Below are 7,361 nucleotides of genomic sequence, written 5' to 3'. Positions count from 1 at the left end.
TCTCTATGATTCGAACCTCTCCTGTGAGTCCAGTTTTAGATTCCGATGCTTCACTTCAGGTTTACTGTTTCCCTTGGACCTTCTTATTGACGATGAAACACAGAAATTGCATCCGAATTTAATACAAAAGGCACAATGCCGACTTAAGTACAAGAGGACTGACACTTTAATTCTCTATGATTTGAACCTCTCCTGTGAGTCCAGTTTTAGAATCCGATGCTTCACTTCAGGTTTACTGTATCACTTGGACCTTCTTATTGACGATGAAACACAGAAATTGCATCCGAATTTAATACTAAAGGCACAATGCCGACTTAAGTTTAAGAGGACTGACACTGTAACTTTCTATGATTTGAACCTCTCCTGAGAGACCAGTTTTAGATTCCGATGCTTCACTTCAGGTTTACTGTATCCCTTGGACCTTCTTATTGACGATGAAACACAGAAATTGCATCCGAATTTAATACAAAAGGCACAATGCCGGCTTAAGCACAAGAGGACTGCCACTCTAACTTTCTATGAATTGAACCTCTCCTGTGAGTCCAGTTTTAGATTCCGATGCTTCACTTCAGGTATACTGTACCCCTTGGTCCTTCGAATTGTCGATGAAACACAGAAATTGCATCCGAAATTAATAAAAAAGGCACAATGCCGACTTAAGTACAAGTTTTCTAACATTCTATGATTTGAACCTCTCCTGTGGGTCCAGTTTTGGATTCCGATGCTTCACTTCAGGTTTACTGTATCGCTAGGACCTTCTTATTGACAATGAAACACAGAAATTGCATCCGAATTTAATACAAAAGGCACAATGCCGACTTAAGTACAAGAGGACTGACACTCTAACTTTCTATGATTTGAACCTCTCCTGAGAAACAAGTTTTTGATTCCGATGCTTCTATTCAGGTTTACTGTATCCCTTTGACCTTCTTATTGACGATGAAACACAGAAATTGCATCCGAATTCAATACAAAAGGCACAATGCCGACTTAAGTACATGAGGACTGACACTCTAACTTTCTATGATTTGAGCCTCTCCTGTGAGTCCAGATTTAGATTCCGATGCTGCACTTCGGGTTTACTGTATCCCTTGGACCTTCTTCTTGACGATGAAACATAGAAATTGCATCCGATTTTAATACAATAGGCACAATGCCGACTTAAGTACAAGGGGACTGACACTCTAACTTTCAATGATTTGAACCTCTCCTCTGAGTCCAGTTTTCGATTCGGATGCTTCACCTCAGGTTTACTGTATCCCTTGGACCTTCTTATTGACGATGAAACACAGAAATTGCATCCGAATTTAATACAAAAATCACAATGCCGACTTAACCACAAGAGGACTGACACTCTAACTTTCTATGATTTGAACCTCTGCTGTGAGTCCAGTTTTAGATTCCGATGCTTCACTTCAGGTTTACTGTACCCCTTGGACCTTTTTATCGACGATGAAACACAGAAATTGCATCCGAGTTTAATACAAAAGGCACAATGCCGACTTCAGCACAAGAAACTTACACTCTAACATTCTATGTTTTGAACCTCTCCTGTGAGTCCAGTTTTAGATTCCGATGCTAAACTTCGTATTTACTGTATCCCTGGGACCTTGTTATTGACGATGAAACACAGATATTGCATGCGAATTTGATACAAAAGCACAATTCCGACTTAAGTACAAGAGGACTGCCACTCTAACTTTCTATGATTTAAACCCTCCTGTGAGTCCAGTTTTAGATTCCGATGCTTCACTTCAAGTTTACTGTATCCCTTGGTCCTTCGAGTTGTCGATGAAACACAGAAATTGCATCCGAAATTAATAAAAAAGGTATAATGCCGACTTAAGTACAAGAGGTCTGACATTCTAACATTCTATGATTTGAACCTCTCCTGTGAGTCCAGTTTTGGATTCCGATGCTTCACTTCAGGTTTACTGTATCGCTAGGACCTTCTTATTGACAATGAAACACAGAAATTGCATCCCGGTTTTAATACAAAAGGCACAATGCCGACTTAAGTACAAGAGGACTGACACTCTAACTTTCTATTATTTGAACCTCTCCTGAGAGACAAGTTTTTGATTCCGATGCTTCTATTCAGGATTACTGTATCCCTTTGACCTTCTTATTGACGAGGAAACACAGAAATTGCATCCGAATTCAATACAAAATGCACAATGCCGACTTAAGTACATGAGGACTGACACTCTAACTTTCTATGATTTGAGCCTCTCCTGTGAGTCCAGTTTTAGATTCCGATGCTTCACTTCAGGTTTACTGTATCCCTTGGACCTTCTTCTTGACGATGAAACACAGAAATTGCATCCGATTTTAATACAAAAGGCACAAAGCCGACTTAAGTACAAGGGGACTGACACTCTAACTTTCAATGATTTGAACCTCTCCTCTGAGTCCAGTTTTCGATTCGGATGCTTCACTTCAGGTTTACAGTATCCCTTGGACCTTCTTAATGACGATGAAACACAGAAATTGCATCCAAATTTAATACAAAAGCACAATGCCGACATAAGTACAAGAGGACTGACATTCTAACTTTCTATGATTTGAACCTCTAATGTGAGTCCCGTTTTAGATTCCGATGCTTCACCTCAGGTTTATTGTATCCCTTGGACCTCGTTATTGACGATGAAACACAGAAATTGCATCCGAATTTAATACAAAAGGCATAATGCCGACTTAAGTACAAGAGGACTGACACTCTAACTCTCTATGATTTGAACCTCTCCAGTGAGTCCAGTTTTAGATTCCGATGCTTCACCTCAGGTTTATTGTATCCCTTGGACCTCGTTATTGACGATGAAACACAGAAATTGCATCCGAATTTAATACAAAAGGCATAATGCCGACTTAAGTACAAGGGGACTGACACTCTAACTTTCTATGATTTGAACCTCTCCTGTGAGTCCAGTTTTAGATTCCGATGCTAAACTTCGGATTTACTGTATCCCTGGGACCTTGTTATTGACGATGAAACACAGATATTGCATGCGAATTTGATACAAAAGCACAATTCTGACTTAAGTACAAGAGGACTGCCACTCTAACTTTCTATTATTTAAACCTCTCCTGTGAGTCCAGTTTTAGATTCCGATGCTTCACTTAGAGTTTACTGTATCCCTTGGTCCTTCGAGTTGTCGATGAAACACAGAAATTGCATCCGAAATTAATAAAAAAGGTATAATGCCGACTTAAGTACAAGAGGTCTGACATTCTAACATTCTATGATTTGAACCTCTCCTGTGAGTCCAGTTTTGGATTCCGATGCTTCACTTCAGGTTTACTGTATCGCTAGGACCTTCTTATTGACAATGAAACACAGAAATTGCATCCGAATTTAATACAAAAGGCACAATGCCGACTTAAGTACAAGGGGACTGACACTCTAACTTTCTATTATTTGAACCTCTCCTGAGAGACAAGTTTTTGATTCCGATGCTTCCATTCAGGTTTACTGTATCCCTTTGACCTTCTTATTGACGATGAAACACAGAAATTGCATCCGAATTCAATACAAAAGGCACAATGCCGACTTAAGTACATGAGGACTGACACTCTAACTTTCTATGATTTGAGCCTCTCCTGTGAGTCCAGTTTTAGATTCCGGTGCTTCACTTCAGGTTTACTGTATCCCTTGGACCTTCTTCTTGACGATGAAACACAGAAATTGCATCCGATTTTAATACAAAAGGCACAAAGCCGACTTAAGTACAAGGGGACTGACACTCTAACTTTCAATGATTTGAACCTCTCCTCTGAGTCCAGTTTTCGATTCGGATGCTTCACTTCAGGTTTACTGTATCCCTTGGACCTTCTTAATGACGATGAAACACAGAAATTGCATCCGAATTTAATACAAAAGCACAATGCCGACATAAGTACAAGAGGACTGACATTCTAACTTTCTATGATTTGAACCTCTCCTGTGAGTCCCGTTTTAGATTCCGATGCTTCACCTCAGGTTTATTGTATCCCTTGGACCTCGTTATTGACGATGAAACACAGAAATTGCATCCGAATTTAATACAAAAGGCATAATGCCGACTTAAGTACAAGAGGACTGACACTCTAACTCTCTATGATTTGAACCTCTCCAGTGAGTCCAGTTTTAGATTCCGATGCTTCACTTCAGGTTACTGTATACCATGGACCCTCTTATTGACGATGAAACACAGAAATTGCATCCTAATTTAATACTAAAGGCACAATGCCGACTTAAGTAGAAGAGGACTGACACTCTAACTTAGTATGATTTGAACCTCTCCTGTGAGTCCAGTTTTAGATTCCGATGCTAAACTTTGGATTTACTGTATCCCTGGGACCTTGTTATTGACGATGAAACACAGATATTGCATGCGAATTTGATACAAAAGCACAATTCCGACTTAAGTACAAGAGGACTGCCACTCTAACTTTCTATGATTTAAACCTCTCCTGTGAGTCCAGTTTTAGATTCCGATGCTTCACTTCAAGTTTACTGTATCCCTTGGTCCTTCGAGTTGTCGATGAAACACAGAAATTGCATCCGAAGTTAATAAAAAAGGTATAATGCCGACTTAAGTACAAGAGGTCTGACATTCTAACTTTCTATGATTTGAACCTCTCCTGTGATTCCAGTTTTGGATTCCGATGCTACACTTCAGGTTTACTGTCTTGCTTGGACCTTCTTATTGACAATGAAACACAGAAATTGCATCCGAATTTAATACAAAAGGCACAATGCCGACTTCAGTACAAGGGGACTGACACTCTAACTCTCTATGATTTGAACCTCTCCTGTGAGTCCAGTTTTAGATTCGGATGCTTCACTTCAGGTTCACTGTATCCCTTGCACCTTCTTATTGACGATGAAACACAGAAATTGCATCCGAATTTAATACAAAAGGCACAATGCCGACTTAACTACAAGAGGACTGACACTCTAACATTCTATGATTTGAACCTCTGCTGTGAGTCCAGTTTTAGATTCCGATGCTTCACTTCAGGTTTACTGTACCCCTTGGACCTTCTTTTTGACGATGAAACACAGAAATTACATCCGAATTTACTACAAAAGGCACAATGCCGACTTAAGTACAAGAGGACTGACACTCTAACTTTCTATGATTTGAACCTCTCCTGTTAGCCCTGTTTTGGATTCCGATGCTTCACTTCAGGTTTACTGTATTCCTTGGACCTTCTTATTGACGATGAAACACAGAAATTGCATCCGAATTTAATAAAAAAGGCACAATGTCGTCTTCAGTACAAGCAACTTACACTCTAACATTCTATGTTTTGAAACTCTCCTGTGAGTCCAGTTTTAGATTCTGATGCTTCACTTCAGATTTACTGTATCCCTGGGACCTTGTTATTGACGATGAAACACAGATATTGCATGCGAATTTAATACAAAAGCACAATGCCGACTTAAGTACAAGAGGACTGACATTCTAAGTTTCTATGATTTGAACCTGTCCTGTGAGTCCCGTTTTCGATTCCGATGCTTCACCTCAGGTTTACTGTATCCCTTGGACCTTGTTATTGACGATGAAACACAGAAATTGCATCCGAAATTAATACAAAAGGGGACTGACACTCTAACTCTCTATGATTTGAACCTCTCCTGTGAGTCCAGTTTTAGATTCCGATGCTTCACTTCAGGATTACTGTATCACTTGGACCTTCTTATTAACGATGAAACACAGAAATTGCATCCGAAATTAATACTAAAGGCACAATGCCGACTTAAGTACAAGAGGACTGACACTGTAACTTTCTATGATTTGAACCTCTCCTGAGAGACCAGTTTTAGATTCCGATACTTCTCTTCAGGTTTACTGTATCCCTTGGACCTTCTTATTGACGATGAAACACAGAAATTGCATTCGAATTCAATACAAAAGGCACAATGCCGACTTAAGTACTAGAGGACTGACACTCTAACTTTCTATGATTTGAACCTCTCCTGTGAATCCAGTTTTAGATTCGGATGCTTCACTTCAGGTTTTCTGTATCCTTTGTACCTTCTTATTGACGATGAAACACAGAAATTGCTACCGAATTTAATACAAAGGGCGCAATGCCGGCTTAGGTACTAGAGGACCGACACTCTATCTCTCTATAATTTGAACCCCTCCTATGAGTCCAGTTTTAGATTTCGATGCTTCACTTCAGGTTAGCTGTATCCCTTGGACCTTCTTATTGACGATGAAACACAGAAATTTCATCCGAATTTAATACAAAAGGCACAATGCCGACTTAAGTACAAGAGGACTGACACCATAATTCCCTATGATTTAAACCTCTCCTGTGAGTCCAGTTTTAGATTCCGATGCTTCACTTCAGGATTACTGTATCACTTGGACCTTCTTATTAACGATGAAACACAGAAATTGCATCCGAAATTAATACTAAAGGCACAATGCCGACTTAAGTACAAGAGGACTGACACTGTAACTTTCTATGATTTGAACCTCTCCTGAGAGACCAGTTTTAGATTCCGATACTTCTCTTCAGGTTTACTGTATCCCTTGGACCTTCTTATTGACGATGAAACATAGAAATTGCATTCGAATTCAATACAAAACGCACAATGCCGACTTAAGTACAAGAGGACTGACACTCTAACTTTCTATGATTTGAACCTCTCCTGTGAGTCCAGTTTAAGAATTCCGATGCTTCACTTCAGGTTTACTGTATCCCTTGGACCTTCTTAATAACGATGAATCACAGAAATAGTATCCGAGTTTAATACTAAAGGCACAATGCCGACTGAAGTACAAGAGGACTGACACTCTAACATACTATGATTTGAACCTCCCCTGTGAGTCCAGTTTTAGATTCCGATGCTTCACTGCATGATTACTGTATCCCTTGGTCCTCCTTATGTACGATGATACACAGAAATTGTATCCGAATAATTTAATACATAAGGCACAATGCCGACTTAAGTACAAGAGGCCAGACACTCTAACTTTCTGTGATTTGAACCTCTCCTGTGAGTCCAGTTTTAGGTTCCGATGCTTCACTTCAGGTTTACTGTATACCTTGGACCATCTTATTGACGATGAAACACAGAAATTGCATCCGAATCTAATACAAAAGGCACAATGCCGACTTAAGTACAAGAGGTCTGACACTCTAACTTTCTATGATTTGAACCTCTCCTGTGAGTCCAGTTTTACATTGCGATGCTTCACTTCCGGTTTACTGTATCCCTTGGACCTTCTTATTGACGATGAATCACAGAAATAGCATCCGAATTTAATACAAAACGCACAATGCCGACTTAAGTACAAGAGAACTGACACTCTAACATCCTATGATTTTAACCTCTCCTGTGAGTCCAGTTTTAGATTCCG

The sequence above is a fragment of the Schistocerca americana genome, unplaced genomic scaffold, assembly GCF_021461395.2.
Source record: "Schistocerca americana isolate TAMUIC-IGC-003095 unplaced genomic scaffold, iqSchAmer2.1 HiC_scaffold_29, whole genome shotgun sequence".
Lineage (NCBI taxonomy): Eukaryota > Metazoa > Arthropoda > Insecta > Orthoptera > Acrididae > Schistocerca > Schistocerca americana.
The sequence above is the reverse complement of the archived record's forward strand: the minus strand, read 5'-3'. Positions refer to the sequence as shown.